This window comes from Perognathus longimembris, chromosome 19 (genome assembly GCF_023159225.1).
Source record: "Perognathus longimembris pacificus isolate PPM17 chromosome 19, ASM2315922v1, whole genome shotgun sequence".
NCBI lineage: Eukaryota > Metazoa > Chordata > Mammalia > Rodentia > Heteromyidae > Perognathus > Perognathus longimembris.
Window position 1 is genome coordinate 13722498 of NC_063179.1, and position 26105 is coordinate 13748602.

Below are 26105 nucleotides of genomic sequence, written 5' to 3' on the forward strand. Positions count from 1 at the left end.
AAAATAAATGGAAACTCAAATTTAAAAAAATCCTGAGTTTCTGGGACATGACTGCAACGTTCACTGCATTCTTGGCTGTGGTCTCTGGTTCTGCTAAGAGCTAGGAATTTTTTCAGAGGAACGCTATCACCTCAAAATGATAGAGTGGTTAATGAAGAATGTCCACTATCTTGCCAGTTTGCCGGAATAATAGTGAACGATCTCTCCCAAACCTAGGCACATGTACTGAATCTCCTAAAGGAACAAAAAGAAAAAGAGGGGTGGTATACCGAAAGAAATGGAAGACTTGAAACATATAACAAGTTTGGCCAATGTATATGGACTGGAAGTGAGAGAAATTCCCAAGAGTGAGTCATGAGAGAGTTTGATCACTGGGGCAGAAATACTAGAGAAAGAAAGCAATTATTGATTGGGCTGAAAATACTTTCCTGGGATACAGGATTCAAATCATTAGGGTAATATACGAGGAATTAGAATTAGTAATACTCTTCTGGGCTCTGGATACCATGGTAATGCAGCAGCCAGACAGTAGTAATTGAAAAAGGGTAAAGTTTCCTCCAGAGAAGGGTAAAGTTTCTTCCTGAAAGAAAAGGACATTCCATAATGAATATATTACCTAAGGTAGGAAGCGCTCTCAGATAAAATCATGAAGTGAAGGAAGTACCAAAATATTGAAAAATAATTATCTGTAGATCAGAGAACAGAGGTACATCAAGAATCTGCACTTGATAGGCAGGAGTCTGCAATTGCCTTTTGTTTGTGTGTTTGGGATAGTACAAGGATGTAGACTTGGGCCTGGAGTTCAAGCTTGGCTTTTGCTCAGAGCTGATACTCTACCACCTGAGCTTTGCTTACAGTACAGCATTCCACTCCTTAATTGAAGGAGACTTCCACAGATATTTCTATATGGAGTTGGGCCAAACCTGAACCTTCCAGATCTCTGTCGTCTGATTACTATGCTTCAGAATTCAGCTGCAATTTTCCTTTTGGCTGGTAAAGTTAAAGGGTAAGAAAAGTAGCTGAACGAAGACAATATTTATGGGGATGTTTTAGTGTCTTCCTAGTGATAAAATGCAGAAGCAGACCATGCTATTTGATTTCTTCTGTTATGAACTACGGAACTATGAGCAGTATTGAATGAAAAGTCTGAAGTTCACCATCAATCTGCAGTACAAAAACTCAAATTTCCACCCACGTAACAACTGAACCAGGTGGAATATTTGTAAGTTCTTATCATAGGCTCTAATTTGGCTTAGACATTATGGGAATTTAATTCACATCTTCATAGTGTCATTTTAAATTTAAAATTTATGGGTTTAATTGTATGTTTTCAATTTGTATTTAATGTTATAAATATTTAGAAATTTTTCTTGAGTTGAAACTGTTTATTCATATACTGAAATGTCACATCGTAAGTATTTTTTATGTCTCTATCCACAAATATATGCCTTTGCTTTCAATCTACTTACACTGATATTATGAGCAGTAAGATGACATAAGAAAATTTTAATTCTTATGTAGTTTTATTTGACTATATAAAACACTTGGCTAAGAATAAACTATGAAACGTACTCTAAACTCAATTTTAATAATTCCTTCTGTGGTTATGTCAACAGTGATATATTCAGTTAGATTTTTTTCTTTATTGTCAAAGTGTGGTACAGGGGGGTTATATGTCATATGAAAGGCAGTGAGTACATTTCTTGTTCTACTTGTTATCTTATCCCTCCTTTTCCTCCCACCTCACCCCTCCACCTCACTTCTCCCCCCAAGAGTTGTGCAGTTGGTTTACACCAAATGGTTTTTTTATGTGTTGCTTTTTGAATGGGTTGTCTTTTTGTTCTTTATCTCTCAATTTTTGTATTCCCTCTCCCTTCCCCAGTTCTAATACCTGTATAAACAGTATCCAGGGTACTCAGATGATGGGGGGGGGCGGGGTTTACAGCCATGGCAAGGGAGAACAAGGGAAACAAAACTAAACAAACCAATTAATCTAACAAACAGACAAGGAAAAAGAGAAAAAAAGTACAAATTCTCATGGCATGTTGAAAATAATTACAACAGTGGCATAACTCTTGTTTCTGAAACATGGAGTTCATTTCACTTGGCATCTTCTAATGTGATTATATGGGTGTAGCTACTTAGGTATTTTGATCTTCTACCATGACTAGCCTATTCATGTACTAGCTATTCCCTATGAGGGACACCAAAGGGTTTATGTTTCTTTGGGTCTGTGTCAAGTTTCTTTAAAAAGTGAAGAACAATAATTAATAAAACAATTTGACAGAAAATATGAATATGCTAATGTATAATATTAAGATAAAATACATAAAGTATAACAAAACAATATATCAATTGTAAGAAAATAAATGGAAGTTAAGTAGTACTACTATCCCTTAATAGAGTATGAATGGATAAATGGACACAATTAGCGTCTCAAGCATTGTATGTACTTGCATTGATTGTATATGTTATATATGCGTGTGTGTGTGTGCGTGTGTGTATATATGTATGTATGTTTTTTTGTATCAAAAATATTCTAGCTTCTTTGGTTAACTTTTCCATTATTTAAGATTTTTTTCATTTATTCCAGTAAATAAAGCAATCATGCTTTATTTTTAGAAACTTACAATGATGTATTGGCCTGTGTTTTTTGAAATTTTCCATTTAAAAAAAATTTGACATAAAGATTATATATATTTGTAGAGAGATAATTAGGTAGATAGGTAGATAGTAATTAGCTAGGTGAATAGTCAGATAGTTAGATATTTTAGATACATAGAATTAAAGTCGCTCAGTAGCTCTTCAGGAAGGCAATTTTCATTAATAGCCTTTCCTTGAACTCCATTACTGAGCTACACTTCTGCTTCTGGCTTTTTACTGACTAATTGAAGAGAAGAGTCTTGAGGACTTTCCTATCTAGGCTGGCTTTAAGTGCAGTGCTTTGATTTCAGCATCCTGGGGAGCTAGGATTAGAGGTGTGAACCACTGGTGTCTTGATGCAGAGCTAATTTTAAAAACAAAACAAAAAAACCCAGATATAGAACCCAGATATAGAACAAATTCTGGGTGAAAATTATTAACTTCTGTAGTTATAAAAGCATACCTTTTATTTATATGCCTTATTTTGGAGAAGTGCATTTGACATTCAGTTGTTTGATATGTAGCTTGGGGTTGTCTTTCTTCTGTAGGAGACTCATCTCACTGAGGCAAATTCTCACCCTTGATGATGCACTCATTTCTCCTGGAGCTGTCCTGCCAGAACACCATGTTCCCCTGACTTCCACCTCAGGAACTCATTTTCTCCCTGTTCTACAGTCCAGAAGTATGATTCAGTGAATAAGAAGGACATCAAAACCTCTCTCATGGCTCCCCACATTTTCTTATTGTATTTTTCTACTCAATTCTCATCTCCCTGTAAGAATACTAGCCATACTGAATTAATGTTTATCTCTGTGTCCTTTTTTCTTTAAATCCTCTATCTACAAAGGTATTCACAGTATGGGTTTAGGAGAAAATACTACCTTTTAGTGGGGGGAGGGAATAATTGAGCCTGTTATACAGATTTTTTTTTTACTAATTTAAGCATTTGTATTTGTAAACACTTCCATTTGTATTTATAAACACTACTTAATGCCCATAAAAGTAGAAGTTTTGATAGTTTCTGTATTCTCTCATAGACTAATCCCAGTTGGCATGCTACTCCATAACTGATTTCAAAGAAGGTATAGTGTGTGTGTGTGTGTGTGTGTGTGCCCATGAGTGTTTATAGGGTTTTTAACTTTGTCTTCTTAAAGCTTAATTCTTCAAGAATTTTGTATTTGTAATTGGTACGCTATAATATGCACTCCCCAAACATATGTGGAGCTGGACTGATATATATGTTGATGATCATAAATGTTAAATTAATAACCGTGAGTTCATCACTGTTAGAAATAATTTGTAAATATTTCCCTATATTTTGTAAAACCACTTGATAAAATAAGTATAAAATAGCATTTGCTGTAAGATTTGTATGTATACAATTATGTACTATATGTATGTAAGTACTATTTGTGAGTCATCTACCTATATATCTACTTAGGTGTTGACAAAAAGGACTTTGAGAAAGAGCACCAGCCAGACACTGGTGGCTCACACCTGTAACCTGAGCTGATAAGAGGCAGAGGTCTGAGGATTGCAGTTTGAAGCCAGCCCTGGCATGCAGATATATGAATTCTCACTTTTCTAATCAGCTTCATGGAAAATAATTGAATTGGTAACAATTATTAACAATGGACATCTGTAGGATGTTTTTCTCTAGGATAGATATAATTTAGAATAAATATAAATTATTTGTTTTAAAAATGAATTTAAAAGGCAGAATTGTAGCTCTATGGTGAAACACAAACCTAGCATGTACAAGTCTCTGATTTGCATCCCCAGCAATTCAAAAGACTTGAATTATTTTATTTGGCTGTACAACAAGTTATAAAATGACCATTAACCTAGTAAGTCTGTGAGGCAAAAATCTATCATAAAGCAAAATTACATAAAAATCAATAATTTTCTAGGTACAAAATATTTAAAAATCCAAGAATTTTGAAAAATTAAGCATTTCAAATATTATATGAATAATTACATTAAATGATAATATTTACTATTTTAAAATTCTATATAATTAAAACAAAAAATATTTTAAATTGATGTCATGTTAACATTGTAACATGCAAAAGACCAGTTAGAATATGGTATAAATATGTGTATATATATGCATAAATTCAAGTGGTTAAAAATAACAGTATACTTACATATACAAACCTAATTTTTATATCTACAATGATTGAAATCTTGCAAATTATTTTTGGCACTATATAATTATGTCTATTTTTTGAGCCTTAAAATATATTATTGAAGCCAGGTGCCAGTGGCTCACACCTATAATTTTAGCTATACAGAAGACAGAGAGCTGAGGATCATGGTTCAAAGCCAACAAGGTCAGCAAAATCTCTGTGAGTCTTGTCTGCAATTAAATACAAAAAGAAAAGGAACATAAGTAAGCTGTAGTTCAAGTTGCTGAGCACTAGTCTTGAGCAAAAACATTTCGGGGACAACTCAAACCCCAGGATCAGCACACACACACACACACACACACACACACACACACACACACTCAGTTTTAATAATATTCTTTAGTGGGAGAGACTGATCCTCTTTCTGTGGCTAGTATTCCTTAAAAATACAGTAAGAGCAAGTAGTATTTTTCCTATCTATATAACATATAAGTTACAAATGTATGCATGATTTTGGCAGCACATACGTTGTTTAAATTATTGAATTGCTAACATGTTAAACAAAATTCAGTACCATTTGCTTAAAGAGGATTAACTAGTCTGTAGAAACTAGCCATGCAAGGCAGAGGAAAAAGATGAACACGACATTCACCAGTTCCAATAGAGCTTTTGTCCCATTAGCAGAGTGACGACTTTAACGTTGGTATTTAGAATGGCGACTGAGGAATCAGAGCACCCAGCTAGAGAACTGGAGCTTTCTATCTTCCATTTTAGCATTCCTATGGCAGAAGGGAAGCTGAGAAGAATATATGATATGTAAAAAGAAAAGAAAAAAGACCGAGGAGAAGAATGAAATTGCGATGACTTGCTGCTAGTCTTTTTCTCCCTCTTGAAATTTGTAGTTTCTTCTCTCTGTCTGCATCAGGCCGCAGAGAAGCAAGCCACTTTGTGAGTTTATTTAATGGTATTCTAAAATAACTCTTTTCTTGGAATTCAAAATGCCCCTGACAGCAAGAGGTAACCAAATACATTCAGTCAGCTAAGATTCAATTTTAGATCTTCATGGAACACTATGATATATCGCTTTTAAAAAAAAGAAACCTTCATACAGTGTTGATATTTAGCAAGCAAGTAAGAGCCCAGGCATACTGGATTTTTGAAAATATTGAAATGCTTTTCTTTCTTTGGGAAAACAGTTTCTGCTTCAAGTCCCCAAGATAATGTATGCTGTCTCTGTCATCATTATGCTGAAATATTCGACCCCTTTCCCAAGTGTTCAGTATTATCCCAGATTTTATCTACCAACTTGGTAATTCTGGCAACAGCAAATCCTTTGCCAAACATTAGACTTCTCTAATGTGTTTGTGACTATGAGGTGGTGGTTATTGAATTTGAGATATTCAAGAATGTAATTGTTTAAAATATGTGAAGAACAGTATCAGATCATATAGTATAGTTTCTTTTAAAATAGATTTATTAAAAAATCTTGGTGACCTTGTGTATCTTCAATTTATGTCAAAAGACACTCTAGTTTGTAGTGTCATTCAGCATCAATTGTTCTTTTGAATAGTGAAGCATGTGAAAAATCCAGCACCCATTAAATGACACTAAGGACAATGTCCTAATCACTATATCGTAACCTGCATCAGATGAAAGAGTTCTGTAAACATACAATTGATCACTAAAGTTAGAAGCACATTCTCCTCTTAACTGATGAGAGTTGAAGTTCTTGCATGATAACAGCAGGTAGGTACAGTTTCCCATGTCTGAACACATCAGTATTCATTTGTGAATTGTGTTTATTCTCTGGGTCACTACATGTTTGTTGGCCTGAGCAACACAAAGTTTGTTGTCAGATGAGCCGGGGATATTATTGTGCCTAAGGAGTCTCTGTGCTGATCTTTCTATACTTATCTGGGGCTGGTGTTAGAGAGAAATATATTCCACTTTAATGATTGATGATGAACATCCCATTGTCTGTTTCAAACTTGTAAGGTAGAACTCTAACTGAAGATGTCCATCTCTCAATTATGTTATTGGTATTTAATGCTTGGAAACAATATAAAATGGCAATCCAATTAGAAATAAACAAATATTTCATTTTAGTCAAGCCACAAAGAATCTCAAGAATATGTTCCTCTCCATATGGCTCATGTGCCTTCCTGTACAAACTAGATATCCGCATCCCATTCAACTATCACTACTACCATTGACAAGTCCCAAAAGTCCTATTGTGTATACAGTCTTTCTAAACTCTGTAGTAGAGGAAGAGCCATGAGCAATAGCTTGTTAATTGATGAAAGTGATTTGCTCTAGAGACATGGGTGGCAGCTGAGAGATGAAAGTCCCCTAGCTTATGTGTAAGTACCTTATGTATAATATTTATAGAGGGGTTACAGTTTCATATGTTAGGCAGTGAGTACATTTCTTATCAAAATGTAACCCCTCTGTACATTACTTTGACAATAAATTAATTAATTCAAAAATTTTAGAGATTACAGCCTGTCCATTATGGAACCTGACTGCATGACCTTGATAAGAGAAAAGGAATAAAAAAAAGTTGCAAAATAATATGAACGAAACATAGCTACAGCAGAAAGACATTAATGAGTCCTACCCCTCCGACAATCATTGATTTCGTCCTTGTTAGTATTTATTTGTTTTTCTTTCTCTTAAAAAAACAACAACACTACTTCTTTATCTTGATTGGATTTATTTTAGTGGTACAGAGGTCTGAACTCAGGATGTTATACTTTCTCTGCAAGTGTTGTCGTTACTATTGTTTTTATTATTGTTTTATTATTATGTAGTCCTGAAGGCCTTGCAATTTGAGTTTCCTAGCTGAACCTATTGAGTACCTGTGATTACAGCAGAAATATGATTTTAAAAAATAATATGAAATTACAGGATAGGACTTCAATATTGTTTCTACAAAATTAAATAACTAAACCCTATTTTTAATTTATTTGGTTTAAATTATGGCTTCCCATTTTTAACCATGGCCTAGTATGCCACTAACAAGCATAGAATATAACCCTTAATCCTTTGACCTACAGTCCTCCATCACAAATTTATACATATACATTTTAATTAATTGTGTAAAGGAATTACCATTCAATAAATCAGTTTGTAAATACAATGCATCTTTAGCAATGGAACCTCTTACATCATTCTTTCCATCTCACCCTCACTAAACCCTCTACTCAGTTACCTTAATTCCATATATTTTTAATCAAATACACAATACTTTTAGATGGTAGGAAGTAATGATTCTGTTAAATGAAGAAACTAGCAAAGAACTTGCCCTTAATGCATTTCTATTATGATAAACTAGTCCTAATTAAGGAAATTATTACAATGTTATTTTAATTATTAATTTTTTGGTTCCCTGACCAGGAAACAAATTAATTTTAAAAATAATATTTATGATAATTATTTAAAGGAAAAAAGATGAGTTGTGTATTTCATGATACTTTGGAGAATGGTTGTTTAGCCATTTAATATGGACCCCTAATGCATAATAATCATTACATTGACAATCATAAAATAAGAAAATCCAAACAAGCCAAAATAGAAGGCTGAAAATTACACATGTTCGAGGACACAAATAAAACATTTTATATTATAGTCCACCATCACCTATTTCTGCATATTCATAAAGAAATAATGAAGCTTAAAGCAAATAGATAACATATAATCAGGAATCAAAGGTATTTCTATTTTGAACCCTTTGATATTCAAATTTCTGAGGAATATTGTATATAGCAAATATATGTCTACAAAACAAATTTTAGTTTGTGAAACTTTCACTTGTTCATGGAGTACATACATTCGTTAGTATTTGAGATAGTAAGTTTGCACTTTATTATTCTGTTTATAAATTATAATTAAAATAATTTCATTCAGGTTAAATATTTCATCATGTTCTCATTTATTTAAATAAACCCTCACTTATTATTAAGTGCCTAGAAATAAAGCCAGGAGATAATAACACACCTTTTTTTTTTTCATTCCTTCTCTAATTTCCAAAAATATATATATATACAAAATTCTCTTGTTCCACTTCAGGAAATTTTACCTGTAAGCACTCATCAATAGCAATCATTATAATTTTCTTGGTGCCTTTCTGTATAAAACAAGTGGCTGTCACTGTGAAAAGAAATGAAAAAGATGTTGGTGTACATCACACCTTGACTGTTAAATATTAACGAATAAATCCTTCAGTTCAATTTTAAGTTAATGTAATTTAGAATTTGTCAGAATTATTTATTTTAGACTTATTTATTTTATTGATTTATAGTTAAATTACTAGGTAAATATTGGTATTTAAATCCAATTTCCTCCATTTCTTGACGTCTCTATAATCTTGATGTTAATGTTATACTTACACTCACACATGGGTTTTCTTGGCCTTTTATTTTTTGCAGACACTCATTCCTTTTTTCATTTTATAGCTTTGGGATTACAGAAAAGCATTTCTTGAACAAATATTGAATAGCATACTGACACTGATAGAGCAAACTTAAGGTATTTTTGTAGTACTTCTGAAAATTTGTACCCAGACACTTATTTGTACACACTATTACTTTGAATAATTGCCTTTTATCATGTACGTTAATTAGTTTGTAACCCTTTTAAAAGTGAGAAATAAGTTATCCTAGTTGTTGTTCCTTTCCAAACAAGGATCTGTCTTAAATATTGTAAATATTTCAACGTACTGGCTGCAAAATGGTGTTCTTCATTTTGGCAAGGGGAAGCTATGCTGAGCACTGTACTGCTGTTCTGTTCTGGTGCAGGGCAGGGGTTTCTCAGAGCTTAGAACACAGACACCGGAAAGCTGCTCAGAAACTCAGGGGCTAACGAAGGTAGCTGGCGCCCATTACTCTTCCTCATATATGACCTTTCTTTGCAGTTTGCTAGTGCTGACTCTTTGCTTCTTAAAAACCATTCCTTCTCTGGATTCTTTAATTCTCTTATAATTTCCCTGCCAATTTTTCATCTTCAATGGACTTCTTACTTTGTAAGTACAAATGTCTGGTAGAAAGCAGAATCTAAATGAGTATTCAATATTTAAATATGCCATCCACATTTCTTCTTTTAGTTTTCCCTTAAGAAGTTGTCAAAAGAGGTTCTAATTGAACAAGCGAGATTATGAGTATGCTGTATGGTGAACAAATGTTACCTCTTCCAACATCCTTCTACATATTTTCCAAACCCTATAATACCCTCAAGTTACAGAGTTCTGTTTGTTACTTAATGTACCTTGAATATAAAGCATGTATTTGCCTGCTATTCCACTTTTTATGCTTCTAATGCTATAATTTCTTTATGATGGCATGCCAAACAGATGGCTTCTTGGTTCTGAGGGAGAAATATTCTGACCAAAAGATTTATAATCCCAAAAGACACTGAAAAAATTAAAAATAGTCATTTCTAGAGTAAATGATACAGGAAAAAGCAACTTAAGGGGGAAAGAAAAAGCTAATTCTTAGACACCTACAGAGAACTCATATGCCAATCTTGTTATTATCTCAGAGAATTAGACATGGTATTATGTGTTCAGTTTTGTAATCACACACAACTGCAAATAGCTGCAAATATATTAATTCCATATACTCCAAAATTATAAGTATTATTGTGTTGCATAAAGTATTGACAGGAAATTGCAGTTTAATTTTTCAGCAATTCAGCATCTGGGAATATTGTGGATACATTTTGCAAAGTTCTACAGCATTAAGTATGCATACATGTTTTTGAGTGCAGTTTGTCTCGAAGTTGGAAATACTGTACTCCTGTAATTCACAAGAAATGACTCTCATCTTCAGAATCACATTTTATATCGACTCAGTAGTATTTGTCCTGTTGGTAACTAGCTGTGAGCATGAAATTCTTCAGGAATGTATGCATTTCACCCTGAGTTCTCTGACTAATGAACCAGTCACCAAGGTTGTGTCCTTTCAGGGCTACCATAAACAAAACCTCAACCCAGGGTGTTTACACATTGCATTATGGGCTGCTGCCAGAGCCAATTATGGAATCAGACAAGGAGCTGACAACATAATTAGCACAAGGAAAAAACATTACATTGTTGTATGATTTCATTTTACCTAGTGTTATTAATGGTTCTATTAAAAGAACAGAAAGAAAGGCTATAATGTTTGTTATCATGATGACTCTCTCTAAATATATAAAGTAAGGCAATGATTAGTCATTTCTATTCATTTAATATTCAATGCCTTCACTTGCCAAAGCACAAAGGCCAGAAAATAAATTAACCTTTGCTCTTGGTTTGATGGGAGTGAAACTAAAATAAGAAGCTGCTAGCATTAATAATACTAAATTGCAGCTACTGGTAAGACATCTTATGAAGACTTTAAAAATAACTCCTGAGAAAGACTTGTATATCCCTCTCAAAATAAAACAACAAAAATCACTCTATTCAGTTCAAAGATCATTCGTTCCCTTATTCAACCATTCGGGAGTTTACACCTCAAATTGTGAGAAATTCAATGTGTTGTCTGGCAGAGTTTCTGACCTGGAGTTGATTAAAATGCACACATGAGCCAGGCAAGGCGAGGAAATGCTGCTTCCTTACAAGTGGTGGTTGCTCCCTGGAGGCAGGGACACCAAGGATGCTTGGACATTGTCCAGGCATTGGCAAAGGGGATGTGTTTGCCAGATAGCAAGGCTACTTAGCAGGATCCTAGCACTGGGAGCTGCTTGATCTGAGTGTGGCTTTTCATTTTTTTTTTTTCTGATTGGTAAAAGAAAAGATCTCAGAGGGAACTGAATATGCAGATAGGAACTGAATTTGATGTTCATGACTGGCAGGCTAGATTGAGGGTTTGGCTATGGGGTCTGGGAATTGGTACTAAGATACTTGATGCTCTTTTATGCCAGAGTCGTGGAAACAAAGTAAAGGGGGAACGGGGCTCCTAGTTGCCCTAATACTGACATACTAGTTTCTGGTCACCCTCACTTCTTAACTTTGTATGTCTATTAGCTCTATATTTCTATTCTATCTCTCTATTCAAAGAGAAGCAAGAATGAGAAAAAAATGCAGAAATGCAATGAGAAAACTCTTCGAATTCCAGCTCTAGTAATCTCAAAAGAAGAAACTCAACCTCTATGAAATTAAAAAAAAATCCAAAAGTATTTGCAAGGATAAACAATGTAATTCATGAACTTCTTATAGAAACTGGAGATGGAATATATAATGCCTATATTATATTGTGTTGCTTTATAATATATCATATTTTATGTAAACATTTATAAAATTGGAATCTAAGTAGCATAAAAAGAGAACAAAGTGGAAAAGTTATATTATTTTGATATTAAGTTATAAATGCATTCAAATATAAAGAAGTAATATGTGAATTGTGCTTTTTATAAAAACAATATAAAATATATACACAAATAATTAAACAGCATGTTTGTATATTAAAATATAATATTTATACTTCCATTTTCATACATATGCACACATAAAAGTCCTCCTCAATACACTCTGGTACACATTACTGAGAAAAAGATGAAAACTCTGAACTCAAATACAGTTAGCATTTCTGTATATAGCCCAGGTATTAATTTAAAAATAGAGGTACCCACACATAGAGATTGGAAGGCAGAGATATATTTTTTCCTGTATAATAGGTTTATAATTCACAACACAGTGTACATATATATTAATGAAGGGGATAAAAAAGACAAAAGAAATAAAGAAAGAGATGTATATAGGAAAATAAGCCTCAAAAAACCTTAATTTTTCTTTTTACTTTACAGAGCAACATTTGATTTTTTTTCTCCTTTTTTATACATTGTATTTTAAAGTTGTTACAACTTTCCTTTGCACTGTTATTCATGAATCTCAGGTTAGTGCTCAGTAGAAAAAGTTAACCTATGTGTTTCCCAACTAAAAGTGGTATATTAGTTTCTTGCAAAATGTCTCATAAGCATTCCACTGTGTCTACACTGCTCAAAGCCCCTGCGTTGATTGTGGTAGAAACATTTCATGCAACATGATACCTCTGGGTTTTATTGTCTTGCTAATAATATTAACTAAGAAAGGGAAAGAGAATATCAAAATTGAGAAACAGAGGATAAAAGACAAACCATTCCACAAGCAATACTTACAAAACCATTTAGTGTAAACCAAGTGTACAATTCATGGGGTGGGGGAGGGGGAGAAGGAAAGGGGAAGGGGAGAGGCTGGGGAAAGAAAAAAAAAAAAAGGCCTAACCAGAAAAAGCACTTACGTGACACCCCCATATTATTTACATATTCTGTTTCAAGAATACAGTCATTAAACCCATTAATACACAAAGAAACATTTCATCAAATTGTATGAATTCAACTTTCAAAAACCATTTTTGTGACTCTAGTACTCATAAATCAAAAAATTATCTCCTCAATATTTATTCCATTTGTTAAAATGTGAAAAAGATGACAGTAGAATAGTTTATAAAATCAATGGTCGGCCTGCTGTTTGTAAATCAATTGGCTGAGCCTCTAAGAGCCATGCTCTGTTGGTTGAGGGGGGAAATTGTCCCAGCATCAGTGCAGATTATATTTGCTTTAGTAATACTCATAGAGAGATAATGTTTATATGGTATTACAAACACGACATCATTTTATTCAGTTAAATTACATCCTGTTTTCAGGAAGAATGATTTGGGCAAGTTAGCACACTAGCTAAACCAACAGGTGAGAACTAGATATATGTAAAAATTAATGTTAGCAAGATTGAAGTAATTAAATTTTGACAGCTAATATTGACTTTCAGTCTGCACTTCTACATGTAATATATTTATTATTCAGTAGTGGAAACTTGTATTCATGTTCAAAATGTTAAAATCCCACAGGTATTTATTCATGTTCAAAATGTTAAAAGCTTCACAGCTGTATTATAACTTCACTGATTAATTGAAATGTATCATTTTGGGCCATAATTAATGAATGATTAGTCATAATGTTATTTGTCTTTACATTTTTTTAATCAAATTTTTATTCTATTTCTATGACATCATCCATCTCCATTCATATATTTATTCTGACTTCCCTCTCTTACTCTAGTAGAAAGCATTAAGTTTTTGGGAGTTGATCTTTTGTGCATTTTTCAGTGTAATATTTTTAAACAGGACATGCAAGCCTGAAGAAGCAGCTTGGATCATGTGTGTATTGTCCACACCTAAATTATTGATAAAGGTCATCTAACAAAGGCTGTGTTATAGATATTGTTTGCATTATAGTACTTATGTCACAGGAAAACTGTCAAATTCATTAAAAAATTTCCATGAACTAATTCTTACTGAAATGAGATAGCATTCTTTTCTTAATTTCCTCTTAAAGAATAGCAATAATATTTTTTATTAGAGAGACTAGATGCTGAACTGGGAGAAAAATATTAGAGAATACAAAACAATGAAATATATGTCAGTAGAAATATAAGCATGGATGCTTAAAAAAGGAGAAACCAGAAATGAAAAACCTTGTGCTGAGCAGGTGAAATAGAAGTAACAACTAGTCTAACAAAAATCAAAAGGAGAAGGGAAGGAGGGAGGAGGAGGAGGGGGGAGGGGGAGGAGGGGGAAGAGGAGGGGGAGGAGGGGGAGGAAGGGGAAGAGGAGGGGGAGGAGGGGAAGGAGGACGGAGAGGGGGAGGGGGAGAAGATGATGATTCCCCATTAACAATTTCCTTCTTCCTTGGAGCTGCAGGAACAAGGAGCACTCAGAGCCTTCATTAAAAGGGAAGTAGCATTGAGAACAGAAGTGAATGGCAGCTGTCAACAGATCCGCGAAATGAAGAGAAGGATAGAAAAACCCTGCTGATCACATTCCAATGCTGTATTTGAAATGTGTATTTAGAAAAAACAATCGGAAATGAAAGAGTATTTCAGCTCATGTTGAAGAACCGGAGATGATTGTGAATGATGATGAACAGTTGTGTGTCAGCAGATTTGATTACCTGGAGGGAGTGTGCAAATCCCGGGCCCCAGTGCGTTATCAGTGTCCCATTGTGTGTAGGTGGAAAGGCTGAGCAAATCATCATCATTCGACTGCGGCCCAACGCCCGCCGCCATCCATCCATCCACGGTAAGAAACCAGAGTGCAGCGAAGCCCTGAGTCCAAACCCCAGCAAAGCCAAACAGTAAACGCACAAAAGCCCTTCTTCACACGAGTGCACACAGATCAATAGAGACAGGCAGAGGATACAGAGCAGTGCTTGTTTTATGTAATCTGACATACCAATCTCAATAACTTCTATATTAAAGTTTTCTTACATTACAAATCATTTGCTTTGTACTAAGAGTTCTTAAGCCAGGTGCTGGTGGCCCAGGCCTAATCCTAGCTATTCAGGAGAGTGAGATCCAGGATCACAATTGAAGCCAACCTGGGCTAGCCTTGAGCAAAAAAGCTCAAGGACAGTGCCCAGGCCCAGAGTTCAAGTCCCAAGACTGGCAATAAATAAATAGATAGATAGATAGATAGATAGATAGATAGATAGATAAAAGCAATAATTAATATTGTTGGTTATATCTTAGTAGATGTTCAAATATATATACAGTGTTATAGTTGGATATATCCAATTTATAATGTATTTTACATTACTCATAACGTACACATTTAGCTATTGCTTACTATATTGATATTTATTTATTTTCCCTGTTCTTTTTTTTCAAAATTAGAGCCACACTTTTTTGTGTGCTTTTTTAGAAATACAACCATACTGAAATTTTCATTTAAATATATGCATGTTTAAAATGATGATAAAGTTGTGTATCACAGTTTAACATGCAGTATTTCTGATAGAATGTTGGCTTCTGTTTGATTGACTGGTAGATTGTTTAACATTGAGATGACTGAAAATACTTTTGTCAAGAGATGCCCTTGCCTTTTGAGAAGACTATATTTTGAGCACTGTCAGTGGAATCCTTTTAACTCTCATTTCCAACATCGTATTTGTAGCTCTTAAATTGTAGGATATGATAAAAATATGGATAAAATGTAGAATCATCGATGACATGTTAATGCAATGCATTGGTGTTTGATTTTTCATCTGACTAGGAAATCCAGTAGTAACAATATAACAAAATATTGGTAATAAAAATTTTATAAAAATAAACTGCAGTTCTTAAAAATGGCAATCATAAAGTGCATCTTATGCTTTAAGTATATTTAAAGCATAAATTTCATGATTGATTCATACAAATTATTCCAAGTTATTTCTATGAATAGTCAGATAGCTAACACATTTCAACTTTGACCCAAATTTCTCAATAAAGTAAGAAAATATGTGCACAATTTAAGCTTGATTTTCAAGTAGTAATATGAAACTCATAAGTTAATTAGGTTGCACTTCTTTGAATATCCCTGAATAGTGAAGATTTCTGTTGCCACCAGTGATTGTAGAGGCAGAGAATATTAAGGAAGGATGACTTTTTCGTTTTTTCTGATTTGCATTGTGGTTTCTGGAATGGGTTCTCTAATCTGATTCAGTTTAAGGATGTCAGTGATTGCAATATTAAACCATCACAACTACTTATTGTAAGAAAACATCAATTGACTTTTTAATCCATTGTAACACCTTTGGCTATCTCACATACATTATAACATTACTCATTTGGTTCTTGTATTGTCAGATAATGTAGCAAAATACTACTTTGGGGAGACACCTTCCTTATAACACAATGTCAGGATCCTTTTCAAGATCCATTCCGCTCTTGATTGCTTCTAGAATTTCAACTGGGCTCAAGTCTGAAGGTGCCTGGACTTTATACAACACGTGATCCATTGCTTGACATTCTTCTAGTGCCCTGAGCTTCATCACTAGCACTGAGAAAACAAGTGTGACAGTAACGAGCTGTACCATACTGCATGGCAGTGATCACATCCCATGGATGACAAGTATTTGCCCTCACTGGAGGAAGAATTCATGGGTTTATACATGGAGGAGTTGTTAATGGATAGATTTATTTAAACCTAGGGTATTTTGTTTATTTTTATTTTTACCCATAAGTAGTTATAGAAAGGAGTTAGTGTTTAATGAAGCAGTTCATGGATACAATGCACCTTGGGGATGTCACCTCTTTCAATTGTCTGGCCTCTCTCCTCCTACCCACCCCTTTCCTCACTCTTACTTATTTTTTATTATCTTTAATTGTACAAAGTGAAACTGGGTTTTATTTAAGTTGAATGATTGTAACACAATACCACATACCTCCAAGGAAACAGGGTCAGCACCCTGACAAAATAATCCAAGATAAAGTTCCAAGATAATTCCTTCCACTGTTTACATAATTTTATAGGTAGGACTTCATTCTTATGCTATTGATTATGATGAGAATTGGAAGAAATGGTACTATACTTCCCAAACTGAAGAATGAGGAAATGTTTATCTAATAAGGTATCATTGGCCTAGAGATGAAGATTTGAGAAGCAGTAATGTATGGCCCTATAGCTATAATGAGAGCGACTAACCTTGAAGTTGAAGACATTGCTGGGGTTGCTGGTGTCCACTACACCAAGAGAGGCTCAATCAGCCAAACTCCACAGCAGAGATGGAGCTGGATGCTTGCAAACATGATCCCCAATACAGGATTACATGGATTCCCTGTTTAGGTTGCATTATTTTTATTCCCTTTATACCTACCCTTCCCATTTCAAAACTATTATACACTCATAACATACATAAGTAGAAATCTGGAGATGATTATAGAATATAGATTATAGAGTTTAGGAGAGCGTTTTTTGTCAAGTCTTGTCATAATTTAATTTTGAGTGTTTTTTGTAAATCACGTTTTAACCTATATAAGGTAATATACTAATCCAATCATAGGGTATTTGGCTGATTGCTCTTTGGCAGTGGTAAGTGAATTGTTAAAAGAATGGTTTTGTACCTCAGAGATTCTCTTAAGGAGCTAATACCTCAGTAAAAGATGGAATTCTACGGTGGGGCCATATGGAGATATACTTCTCAGGGTGTGTTTGCACCCAGCCCTTCTTACAATCAAGAGCCTGCTGGATTCACGGGTTTAAGAGGCAACACAATTACCTTTCTTGAGGTTTGCTCCAGTCCCTTGACTGAATGTGTCAAGAACTTGCTGAGCTGGGGGCTGGGGAGATAGCCTAGTGGCAAGAGTGCCTGCCTCGGATACACGAGGCCCTAGGTTCGATTCCCCAGCACCACATATACAGAAAACGGCCAGAAGCGGCGCTGTGGCTCAAGTGGCAGAGTGCTAGCCTTGAGCGGGAAGAAGCCAGGGACAGTGCTCAGGCCCTGAGTCCAAGGCCCAGGACTGGCCAAAAAAAGAACTTGCTGAGCTGGAGTAGCGCTCAGCACAGGAGAGGATCTCACACGTGACCACTGGCACAGGAGAGGGTCTCACGTGTGGCCACCACATGGGTGAGCCTTTCTGTCACATTTGCTCCAGGATCCAGCAGGGTGAATAGCGGTAGATGCGCCATTGGGAAGGGGAATGTGCTGGAAGGTGTGGAGGCCCCTCGTGCACACATGGCAGAGCTCTGTTGTCCTCATCCATATCTACTTGCTGTTTGAAGGACAACCTGCTATTGAGTCAGAGTAAACATCACACAGAGTATCCAGGGCCAGAAACTCACCCTGTGATCCGATCTGAACATCATCTACCCCATGTTGTTGGCCTCACTGCACTACGGAGTTCAGCTCACTGCAAAGCTCCGTCACAAAATATTTTACAAGATGCAGAGCCAGGTCGTCTGGGAATGCAATTACAGGAAGTGACTGGAATACAATATTCACATTTTTTTTCTTCTGTTCTACCTTCTCGTGTCCTGAACCTTTAACATCATGGGAAGTGACTCCACCATCAGTCCCTGGAGCTGGGAAGATTCAGGCCTGGGTGACAGATGGTTCTGCATGACATCCAGGCTTCACCCCAAAGCAGCTGAAACACGCCAACACCTTTGTGATCTCCAGACAATGGGGTGAAGAGAAATTATCCCACTGGAGAGAACCGTACTGGGTAATACATGTGGTTGTCCAAACGTTCGATTGTATACTGATTATAGACTATGCCGCTGATTTGCCTAGATAATCAAGGACCAAAAAAGAACATGACTGGAGATCAGATGGCAAAGAGAGAAAGTGGTGAATGTAAATGAAGAGGCCACAGCAAAAGGAACAAAAAATGTCACTGATAAGCAAAGAGCTATGACTTGCTGGAATGATTGCTGAAGACAATTCCCAATGCCTAGGAGTGACGGTGGTAGTGAGAACCAGCCACAGTTATGGGTAGTTACCATGAGTATGCATATTAGCCACTACATGTGTACGTATATATATATATATATATATATATATATATATATATACGTACACATGACTAGTTACACAAATGATTGGTTATAAAATTGTAAATTTCCCTTCTTAATTTGTTAAGTAGATATTTCCATTTGTGTGTGCATATCGAACAAAGAACTTCATTTCTTTCTCTCTTCTTCCGATATAACCGAGATACAATCACTGTAAAATATTTGAATATTTTTATCATATTTACATCCTTCAAGCAAATAGTACAAGACATGCTCTTAATCCTACGAAGAAACCACTATAGTTTCAGCTGAGTGTAGGATATTTGTACTACTTTATTGAAATCATAACTTTGTTTTCTTGACTGGAATATGAAGTATGATCTCTGGAAATGTATGTCATTGCCTATATAACAATGATTGGACTTAATGGTTAATTTTAATATGATAACATCACTAGATTAGAGGATGTTAAGGTAGCTGATTATTATTTCTTGATGTTTTGATATTCAGTTATTGCAGGAGATTAATATACTGCACAACTTGGGGGAAGATAATTGGGGAGGAGGGAAGGTGGGAGAAAAATGAGAGAGGAGGTAACAAGTTTGACAAGAAATGTACTCACTACCTTATGTATGTAACTATAACCCCCTCTCTACATCACCTTGACAATTAATGTTTTTTTAAAGAAATGTACTCATTACCTGACTTATGTAACTGTAGCCCCTCTGTACATCCCCTTTATAATAACAAAAAGTAAACTTAAAAAAAGAGATAAATATTATAACCAATATATTGAGTAAACAATATACCCAACATTCTTGCTCTGTTCATTATGGGGAGGCATCATGCATCCATTTGATTAAATATATTATTTTATTTAAGAATACAAACTATCTTTTGGAATAAATATTCACCATTTTATGATAAACTGTATCTTACTACACAAAATAGATTTTTTTTTTCGTCGTGGGCTTCCAAGCTATAGAATTTTCTTTTTTGATGTTCTCAAAGTGAATTATTTGTATCTCGGTACATTATGTTTTTATTATGGATATGAAGTTCAAAACAATCACTATGGGACAAGAAAACAGTTCCAAGGTAAAATTTTAGAAGATGAATATGTCATAAAAATAAAGCAAACTAGAGATGTCAATCTATTTGCAACCATTTAGGAGAAATTTTAAAATGAAGATGCAAGATTTGCATAATTGAATTTAAGCTACTTGCTTTTCATCTCATTATTATTATATTCAAATAAGTTCAAATTATGTTTTTGAATTTTTCTTTCACTATGTAACTGAGATTGTGCTGTGGGTTCGGATTCTCCAGTCTGTGACTGCAGAATTCTGGAATTAGAGTCATGAGGCACCATGTGGGGGTAAATTGTTTTTAAACTCAATGTCAAGGTTGAAATAGATGGGATGAATTTGTCATTCATTTTCAATTTTTCATCTGAAAGCCATTTTTGACTGCACGTGTACTTTGTGGTCGAACACTTACTTCATATGCACAACACCTTAAGTTCGATCCCCTGCTCTATGAAATAAAACAAATCAAACACAGCCAATGACAAATCTCCACTAAATCCCCACTTCCTAATTTTGAATTAAATATTATTTTTTGCAATGATAAATAGTTTTTTGAGTTTTCATGACTAGATTAATTATGGTGAGAGTAGCTTATTATGAGAAATTCAACTTTGCCTCATTATTTCTGAGCATACCTGCCATTCTTGAAAGAAATTGACTCCATGAACATGCTGTCTCCTGAAACTCCTCAGCCTTTAAGGACTTAACTCTGCTTCCTATTCTTCTTCCTCCTCCTCCTCCTCCTCCTCCTCCTCCTCCTCCTCCTCCTCCTCCTCCTCCTCCTCCTCCACCTCCTCCTCCTCCTCCTCCTCCTCCTCCTTTGTGTTTTAACTCTTTTCTTCTTCCTCCTCCCCTCCTCTTTCTCCTTTGTCTCTTCATTATCTCCTCTCCTCTTCTCTCTATTTCTCTGGAGCATTTTACAGCCCTAGCTGTGTTTATTCTTATATATTTGATACATTTGAGGTTAGATTCAATTGGACTATACTCCTAATTTTTATTTTAACACTAGTACACCAGAAAATAGCAGACTTTATATTGATTTTGCACCCTGAAACTCTTTATGGATGTTTCTTTGCACAGAAAAATAAAAAAAATATTTTTTAAAAAATATATGATATTTTCCATCATGAGTGCAAAAGCCTAGAATCCACAGCACAGGAACATGATACATTATTGAAACAATAAGGAAAGTCACTTGTTGCATTAACATAACATGGCCACCAAAATGAAATTTAAAGAAATTATGAAATTTAAAGAATCCCAAAACTTACATGAGAATGTATGAAAGAACCCTTATATCCATAATAATCCTCCTGAGTAAAAACAGAGAAAAGCTAGAGCAGTACAGTGTCTCACTTCAAATTACACTGCAAAGGTATAAAAACAAAGAGACACCATGGTCATAGCATAAGTACAGACATGTACACCGATTACACAGAAGACTCTGTGTGATAAATGCACAGAACAAACCCCATGTGATAATTCAAAAATGCTCTAGAAGCACACTAGAGGAAAATCAGTCCCATCAAGCAATTGTGTGGGGAAAACTGCGTCTGATGTGTTCAGGGACAAAACTACATTCATGCCCTTCATCCAAAATAAATTCTGACTGGATCAATGATCTTAATGTTAAACCAGAAGCTTTGAAATTCAAAAGGAAAGCACTTTAAGATACAGGCATAGGCACTGACAGTCAAGAGCAGTAACAACTGACAAAAATAATTACATGGGATGGCAAAGCTTCTCTATGTTTAAAGAACAGTTACCAAAATAAAAGGAGACCATTCCTGTGAAATCATCCATTGGAAGAAGGATTTGTTTTCCAAATCTGAAAAGAGCACAAATATAAATATTAAATGAACTAATAGTTCAACTAACAAATGGGAAAATGAATTCAACAGACAGGATTAGGAAATACAGAAATGACTTATAAATACTAAAAGAAACACTTAACAATGTTAGTCAAAGAAGAAATGCAAATCAAAATGACCTTGAAATTCCATTTCACAGAAGTGATAATGACCATCACAATGAAAACAAAGCACAAAGGTAAACATAAGGGGTAGAAGAGCCCATTTCACTGCTAGAGGTAATGAAAACTAGTGCAACATTAATAACAATCAGGATTGAAGTTCCTCAAACAGATAGATATGTATCACTTTCATCTATAGATCACCCACATGACTGAGAAATGTTCAGGCATTACTGAATAGAGATAAATACACATTCATATTTACTGCAATAGTGACTGTTGATGTTCAAACTAGGTGTCCAACAAATGGATTAAGAAAATATACTATGTAAACACATCAGGTATTATTTATACATAAAGAGGAAATACACATTGCATGCAGAGAAATGCAGTCAGAAACAACCATTTTTAGTGAACAAACCAACTTAAGAAAGACAGTTGACATTTATATGTTTAATTCAGAATCTACATCTAAAAGAGCAGTGAATATTATAAACATTTTACATGAAAACATGGGGTGTACTGTTGAAAGAGGTAACCAGAGGGAAAGGGGAAAGTAAAATTGCATTACATATACTCATGAAAATAATATAAGGACTCCAATCAGAAACTGTTAAGAAGGGTGGGGGTCAGATTGATGGAGTTCAAGAAAGACTAATTTTGATGAGGTAAATTTGATAAATGTACATGATAATAAATAAATATAACCTCCATAGAATTATAACAATATGCATTCAATGTAGGCTAATAAAAGCTTTTCTTGAATTAAAATTATCATTTCATGTTTCTAAATAAATCATTTTTTATATTTGAATTTAAATCCCTCTAATATCATTGCAGCTGTTGTGAACTAAAATACATGTTTTCCTTATCTAAGTGACAAATTATTTCAGAATTTTTTTTTTTTTTTTTGGCCAGTCCTGGGTCTTGGACTCAGGGCCTGAGCACTGTTCCTGGCTTCTTTTTGCTCAAGGCTAGCACTCTGCCTCTTGAGCTACAGCGCCACTTCTGGCCATTTTCTGTATATGTGGTGCTGGGGAATCGAACCTAGGGCCTCATGTATATGAGGCAGGCACTCTTGCCACTAGGCCATATCCCCAGCCCCTCAGAAATGTTTTAAGTAATACTTTATTATTGTAACATTTTATCCAGCTTTGAAATATATTCAGTTATTTATGCCTTCTAATAACAAGAAACAAATTTACTGATTCTTATCTGATTAATTAATACCTGACACCTTTTTTTCTTTACTAGTTACAAAATATTTGGAAAAAAAATAAACACAAGCAGTAGTTGGATATATATTCATTCACTCATACAGCTATTCATTTGAATAGGTATAATTACTTAATTTTAACCTCTTTTAAAATAGTATAATAGATTTAAAATGTGTTATGACACTTAACTTCATGTGTACATTGAAAGGGAAGTATATAGATTATACCACCAATGGTTGCACATTTTGGATAGGTGATTCATTTATGCATGCAACATTTTTTTTAAATCAAGTGGTATTCCCTTGAGGCCAGCCAGATTGACAATGAATTACAGAAGGAAATAAAAGTTCATTCTCCTTAAGGAACTTAATAACAATTCAGCAATGGAGACGTAGTTGGAATTTGGCCAGAACAGTCATCACACTTGACGCTGATACAGGTGATAAGTACATATCACAGTCACTGCATGTGTGGGAAGAATAGGAACAAAACCAGCAACTGAAAGTGACATTTAATCTGTGACCTGAGGTCTGGTAAAGATAATGCATATTAATGTACGCTTAGAATCAGTTCTGCTTCAAAACCAGATAATGGGGAATCTAGATGGACAAATTGAGATGGAAATCTCTTTGAAGCCACATGTAAAATGGTAATACACAACTTACATCTAAAGAAGAGGCAGACCATTGAATGTTTTCTAAATTTTCTCTGCCTTATTATGTGATGAATACAAATTATGTGATGAATATAAATAGAAAAGTGCAATGTAGACTGAGTTACATTTAATTGTTTCATGTCTCATTTAAAGCACAACTAAAAATAAAAATGCATGTAGACCCAGGTTCTACGCTGCTCACAGCTTCATCTATCTGCTTGCTTTTTTATATCCAGGGATTCTTGTATTCTTTTGTTGCTCTCACCACACTTACAAATTGTGCATATTTTCAGAGTTTTCATTAATTTACCAGCAAAATTTTCGTGCATCTTGTGTCTTTTAGGTGCCTGTTTCCTGTTCTGTCATATGGTTGTTTTCTGGATTTGCACGCATATGTCTGGTATTCCTATGATGAGTTCTTCCCATCCGAGGACACATTTGGGTTTGTTTTTGGGAATCTGTGATCTACCCAGGCTGCCCCTTGCTTTTCTGGCTGACTTGTCAGCTGGGGCTCTGTCCCTTCATGGAGATTTACATACCTGGGTTCAGGACTTGTAGAGATCTCTGAGTGGAGATGGAGGGTTGAATTGTGCTGTGGAATTGTACTGTTAAAGGGCTGGGGATATGGCCTAGTGGCGAGAGAGCTTGCCTCATATACATGAGGCCCTAGGTTCGATTCCCCAGCACCACATATACAGAAAATGGCCAGAAGTGGCACTGTGGTGGCTCAAGTGGCAGAGTGCTAGCCTTGAGCAAAAAGAAGCCAGGGACAGTGCTCAGGCCCTGGGTCCAAGCCCCAGGACTGGCCAAAAAAAAAAAAAAAAAAAAGTTGGACTATCAGATGTGTTTTGTGGTTGTGAGGTGAGGTTAGGATGAAAGGGGGTAGTTTTCAGGAATAAATATCAGTGAGGGGGTACAAGTTTATAGAGGAGTTAGAGGAAAGAGGAGGAGAGAACAGGGACTGAGTGAGATGGAGGATATACATGAGGGAGGTGAAAAAAATAAACAGGCATTCCATACTCAAGAAGGAAATCAAGTAAAGGGTAATTAGGTTAAGCACTCTGAGCCCTAATGCTGACTGTTCTAAAAGCCTAATGTAATTGCTAACTCTCACCTACCCAGTTGCACCTCTACTTTTGAGCAGAGAAAGGGAATATAGAGAATAGTATATTATATGTGTATGTATAACAAATAGCAGAATATATATATATATATGTATATATATATAAAATCATCAGATCAGTAAACCAAGGCCATTCAATCTGGAGATTCATGTTGTCTGAAAAAATAAAGGAGAAAGAAAAAATGGAGGCTTTTTCTCTGTGTGTCAGAGATCAGGGTTGTTCCATACAGCAGTTTCTATGAAAATGGCAGGAGTTTGGGCCACCTTAGAGGAAGTTTCTCAGTTCAGAGTTGCAAGTTGATTCTGGTCGCCACTGGTGCTATGCAGCTGTTCCTACCAGACAGGAAGGGTTGGGGGTGTCACAGTTTCCAGCAGTCTTTCTTGTAGAGAAGGGGAGTCTGGGGGAGGTAGGACTTAGTGACATTGAATTCTTGATTTCGTCCCCCTCCCCTTATTTTCTTCATTTGTCCACACCATGCCCCTTGACCCTTTTGATGCTATGATCCAAGAATTCCACTCCTGTGTATTTATCCCAAAGATAACACACAGGATACAGCAAAGCCACCAGCACAGCCATACTTGATGCAGCGCCGTTCACCATAGATAGGCAACGTACTGAAATGAAACAGACGCCCACTGGAAATTTTATATAGAAAGGAAGGAGTAGAAATCCCACAATGTGCTTTTTATCTAATATAATATATTATAGAAAATAATTGCCCCCTTCAATATGATTAAAAGTTGCTTTCCCAAAACAGCATGCTGCCTTTTGAATTAGCAGCTGCTTCTCTGTTTCCGTGGATAAACTTGATGTGTTTTATGTGAAATTCTGGATTGGGCGAGCTAAAATCATGTCCTGCTTGAGAATTATTAAATTCAGGGTTTAATTGCAAACTTCACTTTTTATTTGGTCTTTTACTTCTTATAAAGGTTTCATAATCCTCTGAGTCAATTAGTCATGAAACCTTAAAGTATTTTTTATTATGTACC

The 26105-nt window shown here is 35.1% G+C and overlaps 1 long non-coding RNA gene across 1 annotated transcript; it reads left to right on the forward strand.

The window, feature by feature from the left end:
* The first annotated feature begins 2091 nt into the window (after positions 1 to 2091).
* LOC125367841 lies at positions 2092 to 21601 on the forward strand. Its single transcript, XR_007214163.1, has 3 exons — positions 2092 to 2240; positions 6304 to 6306; positions 21590 to 21601. It is a non-coding gene; the product is annotated as an uncharacterized LOC125367841 (long non-coding RNA).
* The last annotated feature ends 4504 nt before the right edge of the window (positions 21602 to 26105 follow it).